The sequence below is a fragment of the Panthera uncia genome, chromosome F2 (assembly GCF_023721935.1).
Source record: "Panthera uncia isolate 11264 chromosome F2, Puncia_PCG_1.0, whole genome shotgun sequence".
NCBI classification, from domain to species: domain Eukaryota; kingdom Metazoa; phylum Chordata; class Mammalia; order Carnivora; family Felidae; genus Panthera; species Panthera uncia.
Window position 1 is genome coordinate 50,405,468 of NC_064812.1, and position 25,974 is coordinate 50,431,441.

A 25,974-nucleotide genomic window follows, 5' to 3' on the forward strand; every position below is an offset into this window, starting at 1 on the left:
CTATCTTTTATCACATCCTCAAGTCTTTGTTTTTTGACCTTTAAAAATAATAGGACTGTACGGGGCACCTGGGTGGCTCAGTCAGTTAAGCGTCTGATTTCACCTCAGGTCATGATCTTGTGGTCTGTGAGTTTGAGCCCCACGTCAGGCTCTGTGCTAACAGCTCAGAGCCTGGAGCTGCTTCGGATTCTGTCTCCCTCTCTCTGCCCCTCCCCCGATCACACTCTGTCTCTCTTCCTCAAAAATAAACATTAACAATTTTTTTAAAAAAATAGGACTATAAAGTTAAAAGTTTCACTTAGTATCTTAGACATGTGTTAGTAAAGTTATAAATTTTAATAGCTTAATGATAATAGTTAAGTTGCTGGAATATATTAGAAAACTTTAAACGAAAGTTATTCTATGAGTTCCTCTCCACTGATATGGATCTCAGACAGATGAAGAATAAACATTTATATGATATCATCTACCACTTCTGACTAATTGCAAAATTTAAATAAATCTTAATAAGTGTCAAACAACCATCTGACTACAATAAATGCTAGCAGGGCAAAGAAAGAACATAAGTCACTTTTTAGCACCTTTCTATTAATTCCTTCCCTCTGTTACCAAATAACACCAGTTTTTGAAGACATCTCCTTATATTTTTATATTCAGCTGTTTCACTATTGTCTGTACAGTTTACTGTTGTTCATCATGTTGTCCCTTTTATCACAATTAACAAATACTTTTGTTTAAAAGGTAGTCCCTCCATGACCATGAAATAAACAATATATAAAAAGAGAAGCATGGTACAATGTGGTGTTTCTTTCTTTCTTTCTCTTTCCTCAGCCCCCTCTCTATTGATTCTCAATTCAAAATCATTAATAACATCATAACAAGAGAGAAGGCTGAGAGGAAAAATGTCTCCACAGCTCTCCAGTGTAAGTCTACAACCTGGAGAGACAGCTTTGGAGAACACAAGATGACTAAGGACTATGCACACGCAGACTGTATCAACAGCAAGAGAAGAGAGGATCAAATTATTGCTGTTATCATTCTGGAGAAACAATATTAGAATAATCATTAATGATGTATGAATTCTGACAACCGAGAGCTCCTAGGTGCACTAAGAGAGATACGTCAGGTGTTATCCCCTGAGAAAGGCATGGCATTGTTTCCCTATCAGCAGATTATTTGATCCAGGCTTCATGCAGTTGCTGAGCAGACCATTACTGGCTAATCTTTACTTTTAATTACCCCCATGAGCCCTTGAATCGTTCTTCAAGCTGTCTGTGAGCCTAGACCTGGCCAATTTCTTTATGAGGATCCTGAAGAGATATCTCATAACACCCTGAGGTACTCAACCAAACTTGTCTCAGATATTTTAGTACCCACCATATAAATCTTATTTTTCCCTCTTAGGTATATAAAAGTATCCCCTTAACAAATTACAAATGAAGCTACATGTACTTTATCAATGATTACTATTACTATTATGAATGATTATAATTTATTAGCTCAGTAGGTAATCTTAAACATAACAATTATTTATATTTTGAAACTTTTCACTTCACAAAAGGTTTTCACAAAATATATTCATGTGACATAATAATACATAGAGGGATTGTTTCTATTTGAGTGTCAGTTTTGAGAGTTATGGGTTAATGCAAAGCAAGAGTAGTCTGGTTCCCACCATCTATTTTATTTACATAACTGAAACACTAGCACACTGTTTTTACTGTTATCTCTGCCTAAGTAGCAGAACTGTGAGCAGATGGTGAGCTGGTTCACTTAGTTTAGACATGTCTGGATTATTACACTTGAAGGGGTACTTTATTATAAGTCCTTGGAAAATAAAAGAAATTCTTTGTTTAGAATAAACTTTAAAATAGAATGTAGAAGAACCAAAACTAAGCCATGGATTTATTTAACAATTCACTAACAATTAAAGCCTGCATTCTATCATATATCATGTTTTTCCAAGTTTGGGCCAAGTTTTTATATAAATTGCCTCATTAAATAATAGCAAAAATTTGCAGGAGTAACTCAAATAGAGCTAAATCTTTGATCCGCTAAGGGACACTACACGAATCTTGACATAAGCGCAGTGACATGCTGGGAGTATTGTACCAGTTACATGCATCTAATGAGCAATACATAAGTATTGGGACAAGCCAAAATGGTCTAGGGCACTACAAAGTAAACATCAAAAAGGACGTAATGGTCAGGTGAATGCCAAGGCACAACTGATGCACTTAAAGGCATGGTACACTTGCTCTTCTAATGGAGAAAACTCCTTTGTACAACTACAGCCACCCAATTAAGTTCTTGCAAACTTCGTTAAAGAAACTTGTATATTCTTCCTGGGATGTCTTTCCACACATGACCATCGGCACTTTGACAATCTCGCAATTCCTATAAAACATCTACTCGTATGCAGCTCGTGATGGATCTGAAGGTCAGATTTGCCCAGGTTCATGAAGCTTATATGCAGTAGAGCTGAGCCTTGGACACAGCAGGTCTCACTCCAGAGCCTTCGCTGCCCACCATCATGCCTTCTGAGGGCCATAGACAACTCATGGCAATTAGAAAATAATGCTGGGGGATGATCAGCCTTTTTCTTTGAAGAGTGGGTAAGTTCTTCTACTCAGTGGTGATGAAAAGCATTCATCCAGGTCTCTCTTCCTCCAAGGCCAACTTTTTGGTCCACACTACCTAGACCGTGGCAATAGTCCCCTGGTGGTTCATCCTCCATATTAACCTACTCACTACCTATCAGGTCTCCAAGCAGAAGCAGCGTTCAGCTTTGGGACCCATCCAGTTCTCCAACTTCATTTCAAATCACTTCCCCTGCATCAAGTTTGCTCCAGCCACAGTGGTGGCCTTCCTTCAGTTTTTGAACGTGCTAAGGTCTTTTCCATTACAACCTCTACGACAGCTCCCTCTTTCTTTACCTGGCATGCTTTCCCTGGCTTTAGATCTCAGTTTCAGTGTCACCTCCTCAGTGAAACTTTTCCATTCTCTCAATCCAATATAGCTCTCCCCTGTATATCTCTTCTAAAGCGCCCTATTTCTTACATGGCATTTATGCTTTGCCGTCTTATATTTGTTTTGTTTCTCTCACTAACTTGCAGGTTTCTTGAAAATAAAGACCACAAGTTCTGTTCACTAATGCAACCACCTTTGGTCTGAGCATAGTGCCTGGTGCAAAGACCATGTTTATATGATTAAAGGGGGGAAAAGGATGGAAAGAAGGGAGAGAGAGAGGAGAAAAAGAAGGGGGAAGGTAAAGGAAAAGAAAAGTGGAGAAGGGGCTCATTTCTGAGTCTGTTCCAACTGTCTTCGCTGTTGTTCTTTACCTCTTCACCCCGATCCTTGCCTGTAACTTCAGGGCACTAAGCCTTCTTTGGTTTGTCCCTGCTAAGCTTAAACTGAATGAATGCTTGTCAGTCTTACAAAAGCAGTTCTCTCTTAGGGTCACTGTCACCTTTTTGCCATCTCACTGTGGCTTCTGAACACCGACACGATACTAGAATATTTAGGTCTTGGTTTTCCGCACGCTCTTTTCTGTGACGCTCTCTGCATTTGCTTTCAAAGCTGCACTTTCTCTTTGTCAATTAGGATTCCTCCCAGGCTGTGCTTTAATTATTAAAAAGTTCTTCTTTGTAGTGAGGGTAAATCTGCCTCCCCATAACCTTTATTCATTGATCTGGGTTCTGCATTCTGGAGCGGTCTGAACCTCCATCCTCGTCACCCTACAGCACTCACTCCTTCAGATTATTTAAACATGGTATGGTGCATACCCTTGAGTCTACCCTTCTCCAGGCTAAACATTTACTTTAATGTTAATAAACCTTGTTATGAAAATATGCCACCTAAAACTATTCAAGCATCTTAGATGTGATAAGTTATATGCATATGGCCAAAGAGCTAGTGACAATGGTAACAATAACACAACAGTAGCATGTGTGAAGATTTCCTCAGTACCTGATTTGCTCGCTTCAAGCATTTGCTGTTTGAATTCTCCTTTCAATCAAAGTCCCCAAGCAGAATTTGTCAGTCTTGCCTTAAGGCCACCCATCTAAGAAGCCCAAATTCCTTTCTACTTACTACACGATGGTGAAATGATTTGTTTCTAATTAAGTGTGTCCTAATAGCGTGTCTGAAGCTGCTAATTATTTTCCAATATCCATTCTCCTCTTCTTCCTTTCATTGAGGAAAATTTCTCAATGGGTCTCTTGTGTATCTGCACCTCTCACTAGCAGAGACACTGACTGTCCTTTATTCCTGATTCTAAGGATGTTTGTGCATCAAAGAACTTTGGGAGCTACAGATAGGGTCTTGTTCCCTCTGGAGCAAGGGTAGATTTGGTGCTGACCAGTATAATAATAAAGAGAGTATGTTGTCCTCTGCTGCAAAGTTCCAGCAAGTTTGCTTGCAACCACTTGAAAAAAAATGAGTTTTCCTAAGATCAGAGTCCTTCAGCTGTTATGTACACCCACTCCATGCGTAGCATCTGCCTGAGTCACTCCATGTCTCCCTCCTCATTGGTCTTAAAGACATGTGACCTTGAAAACCCATGCAGCCTGCTGTGTCCTGAGTAATAAACTCTTCTGTCTCTGACTCAGGAGTCTTGTATCTTGTGCGATCATCCATGATAGCTTACATATCCAGTACAACCTCAGACCCTTCATAGTTCCTCACAAGTGCCAAGAAGTAGCCAGAACCTTCCTTCAGATTTGAGTAAAGGAGATTTAGATGATTCCACCTCTCCACCATTGATTATTCCAGCTCATCCCCAGACACTGTGATGGGAGAGACAAGCCGTACCTACCGTGCTTTCTGAATTCATGATCCACAAAACGTGAGAGGTAATAAATGATCATTTTTGGTTTAAGCTAATAGGTTGTGAAGGAACTGGGTTGGCAGCAAAGACAACAAAGACCTGGTAATGAGGCGCTGCCCTAACAAGAACATAAAGGTGTATCAGCAAATGTGAGAGTGCATGGCAAGCATAAAAGGCGGAAGAGTTCTGAAAACAATTCTGCTGGTGGAAGCTGGATGTCCTTCAGGATAGTTTAAATGAAAGTACAAAATTGATACTGAAAACTGAAGAAAGGAAACCCCTGTCCCGTTGGACAGCTCTGGCTACTCACAGTCTGAGGAAATTTTGGCTATGTATTTGGATGAATGTAACAAGGGAAAAAATAAAGTTGTGTATGTATTTATGCAGATTGCTTGGTAAACAAAATTACTGAAAGCACAGAAGGTAAAAGGAATAATAAAGTCATCCCCCATGTTAAAAAGTTTGGAGTCCTGGGGTGCCAGAGTGACTCAGTTGGTTAAGAGTCCAACTTCGCGAACGTCACGATTTCACGGTTCGTGGGTTTGAGCCCCGCGTCTGGCTCTGTGCTGACAACTCAGAGCCTGGAACCAGCTTTGGATTCTCTGTCTGCCCTCTCTGCCCCTCCCCCACTTGGGCTCTGTCTCTAAACAATAAACATTTTAAAAAGTTTTTAAAAAGTTTGGAGTCCTGAATTTTTATGTTCTTTTATTACTCCTGGGAACCAGCGGGAAAGGTACAAACTTTTGAGTCAAATGTCTTGGCTGAGTTATTTAACCTTTGTTGAATCTGGATGCCTTCATGTATAAAGTGGAATAACTTCACAGGGAAATATCCTGGGATGTTTATAAGAGATAGCAAGACCAAAATACTTGCTTCTATTTCATTGAGGCAGGTTGAAAATACATATTTATTTATCTCCTGACTGTCCCCCAAATCACTAATTGGCAGTAAAGAACAAAGAGTCCATTAAACTACATGAACAAAATGAAAGGCACAACAAAAGAACCAGTAAGAGCATCACACCTATTTCAGATGATGTGAAGCTCTTAGAAGAATGACAACAGAGCCTGCAGAGCAGAGGCTGTCTGACTGCAGAGACAAATACAAAGAGAGGGAGAGTGACTCATGTCGTCCCAGAACCACTAACTCAAGAGTGTGTGACTCCAACTTGTGCATAGGTAATGACCCCTCAGGCCACTGTACCATGTGAATGCAATCTTGCAAAGTGGGTTATCTTTGAGAAATTAAATCTAAGAGACCCCAGAGAGGAAGAAAATCAGCACAGCAAAGAGAAGAATAAGGCAAATTAGGCCATGAAGCAAACTGTGTGTGTGTGTGTGTGTGTGTGTGTGTGTGTAGAGGGTAGCAGGGGGCGGGTGGGAAGGATGAGTAATTAAATGAAGTCTATGTATTTAACTATGGGACCCTTAGCTCTATTCCCCCACTGAGCTTTCAGAACATGGATAGAGAGGTGCATAACTTCAGACAGAAACCTAGAGTACTCCACTCTGGAAAATCTGACGAGCCTCAGAGAAAAATTCTGTGGATACTGAAACTTTGAAGCCCTCCTAGATACAGAGTTTAGTCCAGATCACTGATCACCCTCTAAAAATCGCATCAGGTATCAAACCTCCCACACCTTCTGTTTATTCTCCAACCCTTCCCCAGGCATAGAGAGCCTTTAGTGCCATAGTGCCATACTTTTTTTCTCTTTTCTTTTTTTCTTTAAGTAGACTTCACAGCCAGCATGCTGCGGGGTTTGAACCCATGACCTTGAGATCAAGACCTGAGCTGTGATCAGGAGTCAGATGCCTAACCGACCGAGCCACCTGGGAACCCCTAGTACCTTACTCTTAAATATGAACATAACCAGGGATTATCAGACATTTGGGGAAGCTTCAAACACAAAAAAAAGAAAGACCAATAGAAGCAAGAAGAAACAAAACAAAACAAAACACGATGAAACAGACCACGAAGTGAAAGAAAAATATTATAAGGAAATAACAGCAATTATACTGACAATGCATCTCAGCAGAAGTTGTGGAGATTATGTAAAGAAGGGGAAGACATTTGTGTTTGTGCATATATATATTCATGTACACGTGTATACACACACATGCACGTGCACACACACACACAGACACATACACACCTAACATCTGTTAATATACTAAGGTAAATATTGAAGGAATACTTAATGAAACTAAAAGTGCTTTTCCCTTTAAATACAGAGAGGTAGAGGAGTGGGGAATGTGTCTGCTATTTTTCTTTATAGGCCTATTACTACTATTTTTATTTTTAGGCTACGTGCATCTATTACTTAAATTTTTAAAATACACATTTTTTAAATATTCAATGCCGATCCTAAGATGTAACTGTTTCTCATATGTGAGCTTCTTTGCTCCACCCTTTCTATTGTTCTCTGCTAAGGCAAAAAGGCTGTACTTAGCTGGATAGAGTTTTAAAGTTACTGACTGAAACATTCCCATAAACGCCCAATTCGAGCTAGTCTTGCCATGAGAACATTGTTATTCATGGTGGTTAAAGTCTCAAGAGCTCTCTCCTCACTCAAAAACTCAAGAGCACTTGCTGTCTATTTTATTCATGTAGCAATGAATCATGTTATCACCTTATGACATTTCTTTTATCATCTTAAAGAATTAAGCTTCAGTAAAGAATGCATGTTCTCTAAAGACATTTATTTCTTTGTAACACTGTTACAGTTAGTAGGTCCTCAATAAGTATCTCTTGATTGGAACTGATTGTAGCAAAGAAGGACTTTCAATATTCCACATCTCAGGAAGTCAAGGTGGGGTCAAAATCAGCAAAACTTCAATTGACATTAATTATATATTTGGAAAAGACTCTAACACACCAGATCAGAACTGAAAGGAATTCTAGATAAAACAATTTTCTGGAAGATCCAAATTTCACATTATTTAATTCTTAAAGATAAATAATCAAAAGTAAAATTATTTAATTTTATACGAACTTACAGTTACAAGATGAATAAGTTCTTGGACCACTTTCTTATACCATACACAAAAGTAAGCTCAAAATGGGCTAAAAATCTAAATGTGAGACCTGAAACCATAAAATTCCTAGAAGAGATCACAGGCAGTAATGTCTCTGACACTGGCTGTAGCAATATTTTTCTAGATATGACTCCTAAGGCAAAAAAAAAAAAAAAAAAAAAAAAACTAAAGCAAAAATAAACTATTAGAACTGTATCAAAATAAAAACCTTCTGTACAGCAGAGGAAATAATCAACAAAACTAAAAGTCAAACTTACTGAATGGGAGAAGATATTTGAAAATGATATATCTGATAAAGGGTTAGTAGCCAAAATATACAAAGAACTTATACAACTCCACACCAAAAAAACCCACAAATAATCCAATTTTAACATGGGTAGAAAGCATGAACAAACATTTTACCAGAGAAAACATACAGATGGCCAACAGACACATGAAAAGATGCTCAATATCACTAACCATGGGAGAAATAAATATCAAAACCACAATGAGGTATCATCTCACATCTGTCAGAATGGCTAAAATAAAAAACACAAGAAACAGGTGTTGATGAGAATGTGGAGAAAAAGGAACCCTTGTTCACTGGGGCATCTAGGTGGCTCAGTTGGTTAATAGTCCGACTCTTGATTTGGTTCAGATCATGATCCCATGGTTCATGGGTTTGTGTCCTGTGTCGGGCTCTGTGCTCGCTGTGTTGAGCCTGCTTGGGATTCTCTCACTCTCTGACCCTCCCCTGTTCTCCGTCTCTCTCTCTCAAAATAAGTAAATGAACTTAAAGAAAAAAACATGGAACCCTTGTGCACTGCTGGTGGGAATACAAACTGATACAGCCACTGTGGAAAACAGTATGGAGATTCCTCAAAAAATTAAAAATAGAAATACCATATGATCCACTAATTCCACTACAAAGTATGTACCCAAAGAATACAAAAACACTAATTCAAAAATACATATGCACCCCTATGTTTATTGTAGCATTACTTACAACAGCCAAGATACAGGAGCAACCCAAGTGTCCATCGGCAGATGAATGAATAAAGAAGATGTGGCATATATGTATATACAATGGAATATTACACAACCATAAAAAACGAAATCTTGCCATTTGCAGCAACATGGATAGAGCTAGAGAGTATAATGCTAAGTGAAATAAGTCAGTCAAAGACAAATACCTTATGATTTCATCCGCATGTGAAATTTAAGAGACCAAAAAAACAAAACAAAACAAAAAAAAATAGACTCTTAAATATAGAGAACAAACTGGTCATTATTAGAGGGGAGGTGGGTATGGGGCAAAGGGAAATAGGCAAAGGGATTAAGAGTACACTTACGTGATGAGCACTGAATAATGCATAGAATTGCTGGATCACTATATTGTAATACCTGAAATTAATATAACACTGTATGTATGTTAACTATACTGGAATTTTAAAAATAAATTAAAAAATTAAATATCATAAAAAATAACATAAAAATAAAAATAAGTTCTGGGGATATAATGTGTAGCATGGTGATTAGTTAATAATACTCTTACATACTTGGAAGTTGCTAAGAGAATAGATTTCACCACAAAAAAGAAATGGTAATTAAGTGATATGATACAGGTGTTAGCTAACACTATGCTAGTAATCATTTTTCAATATATAAGTGTATCAAATTAACAAGTATACAATAAACTTACACAATGTTATATGTCAATTACATCTAAAGAAAGCTGGAATAGAAGATAGATAGATGATAGATAGATAGATAGATAGATGATAGATAGATACATACATACATACATACATACATAAAATATCTTACAAATCAATAATAAAAGGATGAGTGCATTAAGGGGATAAGTGGGTAAAAGCACAAAAGATAAAATTTACAAACTAAAAAGTAAGAGATGTTGCAAATTTTAAAAAAGTTTGACAGAAAGGAAAAGATATTCCATGAAGGCAAATCACTCAAAAGTGGTAGTTCTTTTCACACAAGGAAACTGAGGCTTAAGGAAGTTAAATAAGTTTCCCAGTTACTCATTTGTATCACTTATGGAAAAGATGTTGAAATGTGTTAAATTTGTTCAATCAATCTCTCTCTTATCATTACAGACCAAGTGATGATGTATTTCTGTTGGAGATAGAATACATAATATGTCATTTTATCACATAGACTAAGAAGATAAAAGTTATTATTTGATTGTGCTCTTAGAAGCATGAATCTTCTTTTTTTCTTTCAGATGAATCAAAAGACAAACGGATAAATGCGACTACCCGCCAAAGTTAGGAAATGGCTGAGCGGAAAGGACTAATTAGCAATGACGAGATTCTTGAAAGTATATGAACAATTTAACTGTGGAATTTTTCCAAAGATCCCAAATGCACTGAAAATTAGGGGAGTTATCTGGTTTACCTTGATATTTTTGTTTATAATTTGATACATGGAGACATACAAAAAATAAAGATGTAATAGGGGTGCCCCCCCCAAAAGGGAACAAAGGCAAGGTAATAAAAAACACATCAGGATATTCCAGACAAACGAGACTGGAAAGCCAAGTATATATCAGTGCCACAATGGCTGCCCAGCTAAAAGTTTTATAGTCAACAGATGAAGCACAAAATGAAAGGAAGCTACTCTCCACTATGTATTAGGAAGTGATTAAAAGTTTGAGTTGAGGGGCGCCTGGGTGGCGCAGTCGGTTAAGCGTCCGACTTCAGCCAGGTCACGATCTCGTGGTCCGTGAGTTTGAGCCCCACGTCAGGCTCTGGGCTGATGGCTCGGAGCCTGGAGCCTGTTTCCGATTCTGTGTCTCCCTCTCTCTCTGCCCCTCCCCCGTTCATGCTCTGTCTCTCTCTGTCCCAAAAATAAATAAAAAACGTTGAAAAAAAATTTAAAAAAAAAAAAAAAGTTTGAGTTGAATCATGACATTTGCAAGCATTATCTTAGCAGCAGTTTTAGAATAAAGAGAAAGAGACAGACCAGTTGGAAAGTCACTGCATCATCAACACACAGGAGAGGCTAAAATCTCTAATGATGACGTTGGTGCGTGTGGACTAAAAAGAATGGATGAAGGAATTACACTTGGTAAGTAGTGAGGGTGACTAACACAAAGAGAGTGAAAAGTCACCAGCATTTCAGTGTTTTGAGTTTTTATGAGTGGAAGAGGGAGGTGGCATGGTGGAAGGACAAAGCAGTGACAGTAATTCCTTTTTTTTTTTGTCTCAAAATTTCAAAACTCAATTGCTAATTATTCTAACTCTGCTCAGTTTCTAAACTAAAGGGGACAAAAGTTGGAGTGAGTTAGATGCTTTGAACCACTCAGCTAATGGATGTGGAGTTAGTCTAGCTACTCTACACTTCTGATACCATCATGACTGTACCCAGACACAAGACCTGTTACTGTATTGTCTCCACCAAATCCATCAGGTTTTTTCTTATAAAATGGAAAATTTTTTATTTTCCAAAATATGTCATAAATAAAAATCCAAATGTGAAACTGGACAAAATCACCTATATCCTAATTGCCAAGAGATATCTGTATCTTTATATCTATATCTATAGATATCAAGGGATTTTCCATGTTGACAAATATTAATTACTTGATTACTTTTAATGACTGTATTTTTATACTATATGGACTTTCTCTAGTCCTGAGAACAATGGAAGTTACTTCAAGTATTTTGATCTTATAAATGATTCTGTATAAAATATTTAGTTGTTTCCTCATAACGTGTATTTGAAAGGGATGGAAAAACTACCTTAAGAGACAGTTTGATGAACTTAATGATAATGCAACATCTATGGAAATATTGGCAGACATAAACATGCAAATTAAGTATATGAGAAATAACCAGAATTTTATATATTTACTTATGAGCATATAGCCAAAGAATATTTTTAAGAACAACAAAAAATAAAATACTTAAAAATGTCTAAGCCTCCTATATCTGAAAGAACCACATCTAATATCACCCTCAATGGGAAAAACTGAGAGCCTTTCCCCTATGGTCAAGAAGAAAGCAAGAATGCCTACTCTCACCATTACTATTTAACACAGTACTGGAAGTCTTAGCCTCAGTAATTAGACAGCAAAAAGAAATAAAGGGCATATAAATCAGCAAGGAAGAAGTCAAACTTCACTATTTACAGATGACATGATACTCTATATAGAAAACCCGAAAGACTTAAAAAGAATTACTGGAACTCATACATGAATTCAGCAAAGTCCCAGGATATAAAATCAATGTGCAGAACTCTGTTGCATTTCTATACACCAGTAATGAAACAGCAGAGAAAGAAATCAAGGAATGGATCCCATTTGCAACTGAACTGAAATCAATAAGATACCTAGGAATAAACCTAACTAAAAAGATAAAATATCTGTACTCTGAAAACTACAGAAGACTTATGAAAGATATTGAAAAGGACACAAAGGAATGGAAAAGCATTCCAAGCTCATTGACTGGAAGGACAAACGCTGTTAAAATGTCTGTACTTCCTAAAGCAATCTACACATTTAATGCAATCACTATCAAAACACCACCAGCATTCTTCGCAGAGCTAGATCAAACAATCCTAAAATCTGTATGGAACCACAAAAGACCCTGAATAGCCAAAGCGATCCTGAAAAAGAAAAGCAAAACTGGAGGCATCACAATTCCAGATGTCAAGCTATATTATGAAGCTGTAGTCATCAAGACAGTATGGTACTGGCACAAAACAGACACACAAGTTAATGAATGGTACAGAACAAAAAACCCAGAAATAGACCCACAACCATACAGTCTACTCATCTTCAACAAAGCAGGAAAGGATATCCAGTGGAAAAAAGACCGTCCTTCAACAAATGGTGATGGGAAAACTGGACAGGGGCATGCAGAAAAATGAACCTGGACCACTTTCTTACACCATACACAAAAATAAACTCAAAATGAATGAAAGACTTAAATGTGAGACAGGAAACCATCAAAATCCTACAGGAAAACACAGGCAGCAACCTCTTTGACCTCCACTGCAGCAACTTCTTACTAGATACATTGCCAGAGGCAAGGGGAACAAAAACAAAACTGAAGCACTGGGACCTCATCAAGATAAAAAGCTTCTGCACATCAAAGGAAATAATCAACAAAACTAAAAGGCAGCCTATGGAATGGGAGAAGATATTTGCAAAGGATTCATCTGATAAAGGGTTAATATCCAAAATCTATAAAGAACCTATCAAACTCAACACCCATAAAACAAACAACCCAGTTAAGAAATGGGCAGGAGAACCCCAATGTTTATAGCAGCACTATTAACAACAGCCAAAGTATGGAAAGAGCCCAAATGTCCATTGATGGATGAATGGATAAAGAAAATGTGGTATATATATACAATGAAATATTACTCAGTGATCAAAAAAATGAAATCCTGCCATTTGCAACAACATGGATGGAGCTAGAATGTGTTATGCTAAGTTAAAGAAGTCAATCAGAGAAAGACAAATATCATATGGTTTCACTGAGTGGAATTTAAGAAATAAAACAGATGAACATATGGGAAGGTAGGGGAAGAGAAGAGAGGGAAACAAAGCACAATAGACTTTTTTTTAACGGTTATTTATTGATTCTTGATAGAGAGAAAGAAAGACAGAGCGCGAGAGAGGTAGGGGCAGAGAAAGAGAGAGCCAGAGAATCCAAAGTAATTTACATATATTTCTTTCATGACTCTGAACATTTTCTCTTCAAGGACAGAGAACTATACATTTCAGATATTGTGCCTACCAAGGAAACTGGAAGGATATAAATTTTTATAAATTTTTCCCAAGAAATGGCTAAATGACTGACTGAACATAATAATGTATGCACGTTTGTCAAGTATGAATAAATGCATGAATAAATGAATGCATGAACAGCATGAGATGAAACTGAAGAAACATCTAGGACCTAGATTAAGGGCCTTTTAGAGGACACACGAGAGGAGGGGGAAACCCACAGTATGGGAATGGCATATAACTTCTTACATATGTCTAGTGTTTCAGTGTATGTGTGTGTGCATGCACGTGCGTGTACAAAATGTGTGTACAAAATAAAACTCTGGTAAGTCAGTTTTGTTTAATATCAAATGATGTGCCCTGCCCCACCACCATGATGCAAACACAGATGTTCCCTGTCTGACAGTTTTGGAGATTCTCTTCTAAATACTGATTTTCTTACCATTTCTAACTGCACACAAAAGCTGCAGGATTTTGTCAGTTGATGCCCTTTGTGTCCAATGTTAGTCTAATTGTCAAGAGTCCACCATTTATGCTAAAGTGTACTTAGATTAGCAGTGCTATCAAAATTCTTCTATGTTGTAATGTTGTATGTGCTCTCATACACTTGAAAACTTCTACACCCAGGATGGAACTTAATTTCCTGAACTTGGCTCACTCTTGCCACTTCATTTCATAGCCCTCCTCCACCTTCATTTCCCCATACTATGCTATTTTCTCTAACTGGAACATTAACTACAACAATCACATTTGTCTTTTTTGTTTTGTGAACTTTTACTCATCCTTTATGTCTCAGATTAAATAACACTTGCAGGACAAAGAAGTTTTCACTGAATCCTCAAGAATGAGGGAGTGTCTCTTCAAATCACTCCCCTCAAACCTCTACATTGTGCTTATTGAAGCATTTATCTCACTGTATGATCTTATCTATTTACCAGTCTGTATTCTATGCTTAAATGCATGTTCCCTGTAGGCTAGAAAGGTGTCTTTTAACTTGTAGTGGCAGGCAGAAAGCAGTTCATTGATTAATATTTGATAAATGGACCCACAAATATCACATATCACAGTAATAATAATTGTACAAGTCAAAGAGGAAAAATTGTTTTCTAAATCACTATTACAATAATGAAACTAATTTCTAAGACTTGATGCATGGTGCTTAATGACCCATAGCTATTGTAACCATAATTAATTCTTATCAACTTTACATCATTCCTTAACAGTAATAGGGGAGTCAGGAGGAATATCTTCACAGAGGGTGACTCTGAAGTGACTAAAGAACTTTCAGATGAAAATACCAAAACCAAAAATTTATCAATAAAATTGAAAAGCTAGAATTGTGAAAAAGAAGATTACATAACTTCTGTTCAGTAAGAACTGACTGAATTATCATATTCTGGTTATACTTACAAACAAAAATATCTGTTGAATCCTCCCTCAATGAACTTTTGTATGAGCTTGGGCTAGCAAGAATTATAAACAAAGGTTTTAGAATGAGAGCACCTAGAACAGAGCTTTCAAATATTTTTTCAAAGCTTTTCAAGAAATACACTTTTCTGGAGATCCAGTATAGACACATAGCATATACATGTACGAACACCTAACTGAATCAATTCTTCATGAAACAATACCTAACTTACTACATGCAAGGTGATTTATTTTCCAAAACAATCCCTGTAGACATGCATGAATTATCATACTAGCTTAACGGACTTCTGAACAATAAATTCTCCCAGTTAAAATATTTAAGTTGGATGGTTTTATGTCTCCTTTACTTGTATTTTTTCTTTACTTATATTCTTTCCTTTACTTATATTATTTATTTTGACTGATAAGTTGAGCAATAGTTGCTTTTTTAATGATTAATAAGAACAAATTGAAATAACAAGGAAGAATGAGGGTGTGAATAAGACTGGTACTCACCAAATACCTAAATAAAATATTAAGCTCTAATCTGAATAACTATGTGAATTTTATCAAGAGATAAAGATTGAGATCTTACCTGAAGGAATGCAACATCTATCTCATCTAAATAAACAAGTAGTCGTACTTAGCCCACTATACATTAGTATCAAAATTATATTTTTGACATGCTATCTATAGTGATCAGCTCCCCTCCTCTTATTACCATTATGAAAAACCTATTCCTCATTTCCTTTGAGTCTTTCATTCTTCCAAAAGCATACTGACTTTGCACATATAACAGGCATGGCCCCTGTGATAAAGACACGATGGAAAAAGAAGGGAGACATGGTTTCTATCTTCATGGAACAGCAAGCTGATAACAGCCAGAAGACAAGCACACACAGTCTACATTGTGCTAAGTACTACAAAGAACATATTGATGATGCTGTAAGAGAGAAAAACAGGAGTGAAGGAAGACACAAGGTTCAAACCAAAGAAGTCCTCCTTGAGTAGGTGCAATAAAATCTGAGCCATCAAAAGTGAAAAGAAATCCGTTGTGCAAAAAAATCTAAGGTCAGAATTTTCATGCAGAGAAATGGCCAAGAGTCTGAGCAGAAATAATGCTTCTTTAAGGAACTGAGAAAGATTCTGTGGCTGAAACATAATCAGCAAGAAGGAACAAGACAAGGTTGGAGAGATAAGCAGAAGCCAAATCAGGCAGGGCCTTGTAAGTCACCACAAGGAATTTGGATTTTGTTCTAAGTATAATGAAAAGCTGCTGAAGGGCTAAGCCAATGTGTGACATGATCTGATTTACATTTTTGAAAGATCACCTCTAAATGCTATGTAGAGAATGGATTAGAGAATGTAAACATGAAAGTCCAGTTAAGAGACTTTTTCAGTGAATCTAAGCCGGGAATGAAGTAACCTGGCCTAGGGTGGTGGCAGTGGAGATGGGGCAAAACAGTGGAAAAATTCAAGATTCACTAAAAGAACCTAAAAGACTTGCTCAGTATCAGAATAGAGGATAAAGGCAAAGAGAAGAATTAAGAATAACTTCTAGGGGGACAGGGGTGGGTAAAAATAACTTCTGACTATCTAGTTTGAGTAACTGGGTGGATGGTGATGCTATAAACTGAGACAGGGATGTTGAGAGGAAGGCAGGCACTTCCATAATATTTGTGGGTCCCAGGGCTAGGTCAGAAAGGAAGGTACACAAACCACCCGTCACCTGTCATTCATTCTATACAGCGTCGCTTAGCTTCCTCTTGCTTTTCTAGTTGTGAGTATTCCAAACTCTCACCACTATCCTTGCCCACACTACCTAGTCATCCTCCAGTGGCACCAAAGAGGCAAGCACTTTATCTGAACTTTGTCTCTTTCTGAGTGACCACCCTTGAGCTAACCAGAAGAACCAGAGAGACAAGAGCTTATCAACATCCTCCCAACATAACCTACTGGCCAAAACAGTATTCCGTATTAAATTCTACACATCAAGAGAGAGACAGGAAGGGAAGGAGGGAGGGAGGCAAGGGAAGAGGGAGGGGGAAAGAAATAAAAAGAGGGAGAGAATGAGAAAGAGGACTCCTCCATCCTACTTGTTCCCCCAATTCCCACCTCAAGTTGGAAGACACAACATTCTGTTAATGGGGCAATTCTCCAAGGTAGATGTAGCAGGCAGTGGATGCTACAGTAATGGATCCTCTGCTCTCAGGGTACTTGTGTTCCTGCAAGGCTCCCTTTCCATGTATTTCAGGTGTAAGTGTCAAGGACAATCACATACATCACCCTCAGCTCACAACCAAAGGCCTACCTTTTTATAGCACCCCTCTCCCCCATCCCTTAACACGTGACTGTTACATAAGAAGCTACTTAGTTCTCAGTAGCATATGAACCTTAAGGGCCTCTTGTACATCAGGGACCATATTACTATCGGTCAAAGCGATTGAATCCATCTTTTCAATCAGTGAGGTTTTACTGAGTCCATAAAATATGCTATTCATAAATTTCCATGGTATGTGCTCCCCTTTCCTTATCTCCCAAAGTGAGATAAAGAAAATTGGTCTGCACATCTTTCACCAAGTTAAACATCACAGTCTTAAAGAAAACCTCCCAGAATCTTCTAATCAATAAGGTAAACCCATGTCTAGGCTTCTGTAACTCATGGCATTTACTTCCATTATAGCACTCAACACTCTGCATTTTAATTCAGAGTTGAGGATATATATTATTTGGTTCTGTGTCTGTGGTTACCATATAAGTGTTCTTAAATATGTACTGCTGAATTAATAAAGTTAATTAGTGTGTTAATACAACATAGATCCAACAGACGATTGAACATGGTAGGTGTTATAATTTGGATCCTTTGATTTACATGGATAAATTTCAACTTACACTTGAAATAGATTTATTTATTTATTTTCCTTAAGTATCATAAGCATAATAATACTTACCTCTGCATATTATTTGTAGTTTACAATGTACTATTCAGAAAATAAATAATCTCAAATGTTCCTCAAAAACTCATAGGCAGACTGGTATCAATGTACCCATTACAGAGGTGATTTAGCAATGCTCATTTACTCACCCCAGATCACAGGCACAGTATACATTTACCTCAAATATTTATAATATTCATACTACACCTAAAACCAAAATGATTAGTTTAGATGAATTATAATTACACAAAAATAAGTACAGGCATATCTAATTTTATTGCATGTCTCACAGACTGTGATTTTACAAATCGAAGGTTTGCGGCAATACATCAAGGAAGTCTACCAATGCCATTTTTTCCAACAGTATTTTCTTGCTTCGTGTTTCTCTGTTATATTGTGGTAATTCTTGCAATATTTAAAATGTTTTCATTAAATTTACACTTGTTCTGGTGATCTGTGATCACTGGTTAAGACTCACTAAAAGCTCAGATGACAGCCAGCATTTTTCAGCAATACAGTATTTTTTAATTAAGGTATGTATATCATTTTTTAGACATGATGCTATTGCATACTTAATAGGCTACAATACAGTATAAACATAAATTTTATATGCTCTGGAAAATCAAAAAATTCATCTATGCACTTCATTGTTATACTCACTTTACTGCAATGGACTGGAACCAAATTCACAGTATCTCCAGGGTAGGCCTATACTTAAGGTCATCTATAAAACACAGCAATTTGTCTGCTTTGTGTAAACAACAACAACAACAAGGCTGGCAGGTTCCAGGAAGAGGGGCTGCAGCAGAATCTGAACAGCATTGACTTTATCCCTCCGGCTGCACTCCAGTTAATCTACATTCAAGCAGATATAAAACAAGAACTGCTATGTTTTTCTCACTTTAGTTTCAGATTTCCTTTTGTGTTGATGCAATTGTGAAAACACATTTGTATCACTCCAGTACCCAATAATAGCAGGTAAGATTCATTTAGCATTACTATGAACATTTTACAATACCTTGTTCAATACAAGGTACTTGATTCCGTTACCTTGTTCCTAAACACCCTCTTTAAGTTCCATTGCATGTTGACAAAGCCTAGGTTTAGAGAAGAAACAGAACTTGCATAAGATTCCCCTGCTAGTAATCAATACAATAAGTATCTAAACCCAGTATTTCCCGAGTTTATGCACTTAACTGCCATTCTAAGCTGACTCCCCCCATCATCAAATCCTATTCCTTGTTACCTCCATTCCAGCAAAAATTCCTGAGTTATAACTACTTGTCCCTCTGTGAATATGAAAATAATTACTCACAGTTCTCCATCTCTTTGTGATATATATATATATATATATATATATATGTATACATATATATATATATACACACACACACACACACACACACACATATATTTTTCTCTACTTTCTATTTCCCTATAAGATTAATTTATTTTTTAAATGTTGTTTATCATAGTACCAAAGTCTCCCAATGGAATTAATTAATGAATATTCTCTACTGCATTGTAATATGCAAAGTAATAAATGCTTTCTCAGATTAATAGCTGAAGCAAAACTAAGGTGGTTAATGAATCTCAAAGCCTATTTACTCTGAGGCAATAGTGATTATTGTTCTTTTACAGTCAACCATATCATTAGGAGGAAATACAAGAGAAATATATTTTACCTCACCTGAAAGTGTTGAAGATGGTGTTTCTATAAAGATTTCAGCAAGATACATTCTAACACCATATGATAGACATATAGTATTTTTAAATGATAGTTTAGTGGGATTTACTAAGATAGTACAATTTAAATTAATAAATGAATATGTTTGAGAAACTTTTAATAAAGGGAACAAAAAATTTTAGTTATATTAATAATGAACTCCTAATCACTAATGTACAAATTCTATTTAATTTTTCCAGACTGTGGTTTACAGAAATTGTTCTTCTTTTTTGGTTTAATTGCATAAAACTCACTGCAGAAGGAACTCAATGAGTGGCTATTTTCATCACCTGGGGGAAATAAAATATTAGCTAATATGGAAATTGTTTCAAATAGCTATTATGTGTGCATAAAAATTATGTTCTTATGTAAAAATCAGGAAGACATTTGGAAGTGGGTTATATTTTTTCTTCTTTTTAGTATCATTTACCATAATCTTCAAGAAAGTATCATAAAACAATGTCAATCATTTCCGGTATGAACAACATTTCTCAAAAATTAGTGTTACAAGAATATCTGCTTTCCAGCTGTAAATTTGTTAGGGACAAAAATACACCATATTTCAACATGCAGAGAAATACTGGCTTTTGATTCACAGTAAAATCATGCATGTTATATCAAGCCAAATCATTTAAAAATGTATTATACTTACACAGATGATAAAACAAATGATTAAATATATAAATAGGAAACAAACATGTTTCTGCAGTCTTAAAGAACTTTGACTGCATAATTGTTTATAACAGGAGCCACATTAATCTCTTAACGTAGTAACATAACATTTTCAAGAGATGAGTAATTGATATATTACCTAGTCACAATTAGCTACCTTGTTAGTAAGATTTGGGTAACCACGTCAAAATTTTGCACTTAATGGGGCACCTGGGTGGCTCAGTCGGTTGAGCGTCCAACTTCAGCTCAGGTCATGATCTCAAGGCTCATGAATTCGAGCACCGCATCAGGCTCTGTACTGACAGTTCAAAGCCTGGAGCCCACTTCGGATTCTGTGTCTCCCTCTCTCCCTGCCCCTCCCCTGAGCGCTCTCTCTTTCTGTCTCTGTCTCTGTCTCTGTCTCTCTCTCTCAGAAATGAACATTAAAAAAAATTTTTTTAATGTTGGGACATAAGGGTGTCCAGTATTTCCAGAATACCATAGTCAAACATTGATCTAGATGACTAAGCTAAGATTATCAAGACATCCAAAAAATCAAATCATTGGTGTTGCCATAGCCAAAAATTAAAGGACCCCATTTTCTTTAGTTTTATATCATTCAGTCACAGGAAGGGTGTCTGACCCATCTCATGATAACTCTTTGCCTGTCTACATGTCCTTTGTTATCAACACTTTTTTTAGGAGAACAAGGATGGCAGTAATATTTTGTTTGCAATGTCCTTATCTCCTCACTCTTAGATCATGCTGTCTGTGTCAGACCCAGTTATAGCTACTACAACTTAAGAACTTCAAATATCAGAGATTCATTTTATTTCTTGTTCTTCACTTCGGCTATGCTGCATCCTGCATCCCCATCCACTTCTCTTGAAAAAAAAATATGCTTACTCTCCACACTTTAAGAAAAACAACACAGAAATATCTTCTTCATTTTTAAGTTACACTTACTATAAAGGGAGTGAAAATTAGCAAATGGGTCGTTAAACTGAAAAAAATCTATAAAGTACACAGTCTCAACTTTACCTGCCTATAGTTTTTATTTATGTTCACTGTAATTAACTCTGGGAGTGACTTTGACATCACATCATCCAAGAGCAGGCACTAAATTATCCAGCTTCCAGGATGGCTTGAAAATGTCACTGAATTATAATTCAAATGTGGGAGTTCTACTGTTAGTCTCTAAGAAGAGTTTAAAAAGAATTTCACTTGGTATTGTGCCTACTGCATCAGCACGTATTTGTTTTTTAGTATTCATCTATTTATTTACTTATTCATGAAAGAGTCACTTAACACCAACCATACACCAGGCAGAATGCTAGAAATTTGAATAAAGCCAATTATATGCCTTGAGGCTCAGAAATCATATGGTAGGTACAGAAGAGCCATTAAGTTGATTATTAGGTTTAGCTTCCACGGAGTTGTGCACTGGTGTTGTGGGAGCCAAGAGAAGGGGCATCTGACTCAGGTCTGGACTCAGGAACATTCTCCAGAAGGAGTGAAATGTCACTAGAGTTCTAACCTTTAGGGTATGAAGGTCTTCCCTGATACCAGTCTGCGGTATTTCCAAAAATTATTGCACCAAAGGATCCTTTGTGATAAAATTATCCTATTTCATAGAATCTTAGGCACATGTTTTAGTCACTTTTTAACATCTCTGAAAGAAAGCTATATTATATAAGTGAGGGTATATCATAGTTTAATTGAAAGCATTTTCCACATTATCAGTACATAAAATGATGCATCTGACATTCAAAGGTATGTTAAATTTGATCATATACAGGAAGCTATCATCCTGCAAGACAATGCTTAAGCAATGTTTCTACTGAAATATCATAACTAGCCCCAATTAGCTCCTTCCCCTCTCCCCAATTATAAAGAATTGAACATAATCATCGTCTCTATCAACTTGGAAAGTGGCTCAACAAAACTGTCTATGACCACTCTACCCACTTACAAGAAATAGCTGCAGCCTGCCCATAATTTTCACAAGTACTGAAATAAAATGTTATAGAATCTCTCTTCTAAAGAATCTAATTTTTTTTTTTACCAGAAGGCATGTTAATACAATGTTTAAATTATTGGGTAAGTGACTAGTTTATAGAACATCTGACTAGTTTCATCCTCAACCATCGTTCTACAGCCTGATTACACAGAGCGAATCAAAGACAGGCATGTTTATGAAAGACCAGGTAGTGAGAACACCTATCTTCAAGGATGATCTATTATAAACTCTTTCCAAGCATTCTGCTTTTCAAGGGATCTGAGAAAGTCTACCACATACAGACCAAGTTATACAGGCCTGAAAAAAATATATGTGACTAAGCTATACAAGTGGTTTAAAAAACTTACGCTCTCAACTTTCACTCAAAATTCTCTTTCTTAGTGTACCACTGACCTAGCTTTAAGTGTTAAATATACTCCAGGTTTTTAATATTGCATAAGTATCCTCTTTTGATGTCTATCTAATTTAAAATAATGTTGCGAGGGGCACCTGGGTGGCTCAGTCGGTTGGGCCTCCGACTTCAGCTCAGGTCACGATCTCACGGTCCGTGAGTTCGAGTCCCGCATCGGGCTCTGGGCTGATGGCTCAGAGCCTGGAGCCTGCTTCCGATTCTGTGTCTCCCTCTCTCTCTGCCCCTCCCCCATTCATGCTCTGTCTCTCTCTGTCTCAAAAATAAATAAACGTTAAAAAAAATTTTTAAAAAATAAAACAAAATAATGTTGCGAACATACACATTGAAGAATAATTTATTTCAAATATATTTCATATTTATTGTATTTTAAATACTTTGAGACGTTTTTCAAATTGATTTTTAATATGAATTTTCTAAACTACTTTTATTTTATAAATTATAATGGTCTTTTTTCTAAAAGAAAATACTGGCCTTAACTGGCATAGTAGTTTCTAAAAACTAAGCTCACACAGCGAATTTAAACACAAAGTGTCCATGTCTGAAATGATTATTCACAGGGAAACAAGAACACACTAAGTGGATCACAGTTCTGAAAGAGCTTACCTACGAAAGGTAAGATTTACATATTAATGAAACAGAAAGTTTGCATAAGCTCAGAAGCTAAGCTGTGCTCCTTGATGAGCAGGCTTCTATTTAAAAGGACCCTAACCCACTACAACTCTTTGTATTATCATTACGGATGTCAGTCTACTGGCAGCATATATAAGCTAGTTCCAATTTTATTTCTGGACAGACCCTAGCATACTGGTTATGAGACCAGTCATATTGGCTATCCCACCTCTATCTGGAAAGTGAATTAGCTCAAATGGAAGAGTAAACAGAAGACTGATATTAGCACAATATAGAAATCATTCGGTTTCTATCTGCAGTGTTCAATTTAGTAGCCACCGGTCACATGTGGCTATTCAAATGTAAATAAATTAAAATTAATAAAATTAAAAATTCAGTTTCTCAGTCACAGTATTCACATTTTAAGTGTTCATCAGCCACATGTGACTGTCGTAGTGAACAGGGCAGATACAGAAACACTTCCCTCATTGCAGAAATTTCATTGGATAGCAATGGTTTGTACTTAATTTTTCCCAAGAAGTTAGGGGTCTGTGCCACCAAGGAGCAGCAAGTGAACACAACGTCCATTACCGCTGAAAGCAGCAATAATTTGGTTATGTGTTATGGCTCCCTCATCCTCTTGGCTCAAGTACTCAGTCTTCTAAGTGCTTATTTCATGCTCCCTGATCTTCATGCATTTTGCTCCTCTCCATAACTTCACAGTGTTGTCCTTTCCTTATTCTTCCTTCCACCTGCCATCTTCACCATTTCTTATGGTTAATTCTTACTATGTCCTATTGTTTCTTTATTAGGAAGTTTACATTTCCTTTTAACTCTGCGGAGATTTTTATTAAAATAATGCTATTTTTCTTCATGATCTGGTTACATAGACACAAGGAGATATACACCTAGGTCCATTTTCCCCATAGACTATACAAATTTCACTGAGTAGCTCAGCAAAATGTTAGATTTGTCAAAAACGTAGGTATCACATCATCCCCGAAGTGTCTGCACAGACTCTAGGAACAAAGTAGCCAGGGCTCAAATTCTGGATGCAGCATTGCTGCAAACTCAACATGTAAAACTGACTTCTACCTGTACAACAGGGGGATTACACTTGGATCACAGCATAATGAGGAGGAGGAAAGGTAAGGTGGTACCTTACAAAAAGCAAGTGTGAATGTGTGACATCACTCACAAAAACTCAAGTACTTTCACATGCCACTATCAATTCTGACTTCATAAGGCTTTTGTGTGTGTGTGTGTGTGTGTGTGTGTGTGTGTGTGTACATGTCTTCATGGGGGAGAATACTTTAGTTTTCTTACACAAGTAGCTGGCAATCATTTCTTCTAGGGAGTATAAGGAGGAGGATGTACCTTTTAGTTTATAACTTTTTAGACCTTTTTTTTTTCTTGCCACACGCAAATATTATTCAAATGAGTCATTCTTAAAATGTTCTTTAAAGATCCTTTGTCTCTGCTCTTCTCTGTGCGCAGTGAGATGGATGAGTTACTGTGGGTAGTTTGACCCAGAAATCACAAAAGTCATCTGAACATCTTCATAGAATAAAGTAATGGCTGGTTTATGAATTAAAGATAAACAAGCCATTGTCTATAAGACAGGGAAAACCTATCTAAGATAGCAGCAAAAAAAAGAGCCACAGGCAGAAAAATAAAGATGCAAGTTGCAAAGGAGATGAATTAAGAAATATGGTCTGGGATTTTTTTCTATAAATAATTCAAGTTTCAATTTTTCTGTTTTTGATATATTCACTCCCCTGAGATGAGTAGTATTTTTAATGTAAGACCATTTACACTATTTAGAATCAATAAATAATAAAGTGTAAATATTCTCTTTATAAACAGAAAGGATCCATCTGAGTGCTGATGACCATTTTGAAAAAATGTTATGAGGGGTAATGGCAGTTTTTGCATTTTATATGTCAAAAAATCTTTATGGACATGACATTTACTCAAGTAGTCTGATTTTTCCAGTAACACTAATAATATTAAACTTTGTATCATAGTTAGTTATACACTGAACTTTTTGAATCATGAATCAGATAAATAAATCAGTGCTTTTTAAACACTAAGTAATGAAGGACCAGTCTTCCCTCCTCCTTCCCTATTATGGCTGCTAAAATAAAACATAATAACTGGGAAAGCGTAATAAAACATGACACACAAAGAGAAAAGCCAAAATCTTCATCAGACTCAATAGGTAAAATCACACTGTTGCTTTGCTACTATAAAAACAAAATCCAAAAAGGACAAAATCCAAATAAAAATATGCAATCATTGTACTTCTCAAATGTAATTAATGAGAAAACATGAAATTCATACTACGGATTTATTGTGAAAATGGTAAATATGGATTTGTGAAAGTTGGCTTTTAATATGCATTTTGTGTGAATATTAAGTGATAACATTTATCTTGAATCAAAATACACAAAGATGTATAATTTCCTTCTGAGAAAAATACCTAGTGATTCAAAATAAAACAAATTTAAGAAAAATGAGGAGCCCTTAAATGGATTCTGATGGAAATTTTCAAAATAATATTCAATTTAAGCATAAAATAACCTTTTTTTTACATGCAGAAATCTATTTTCA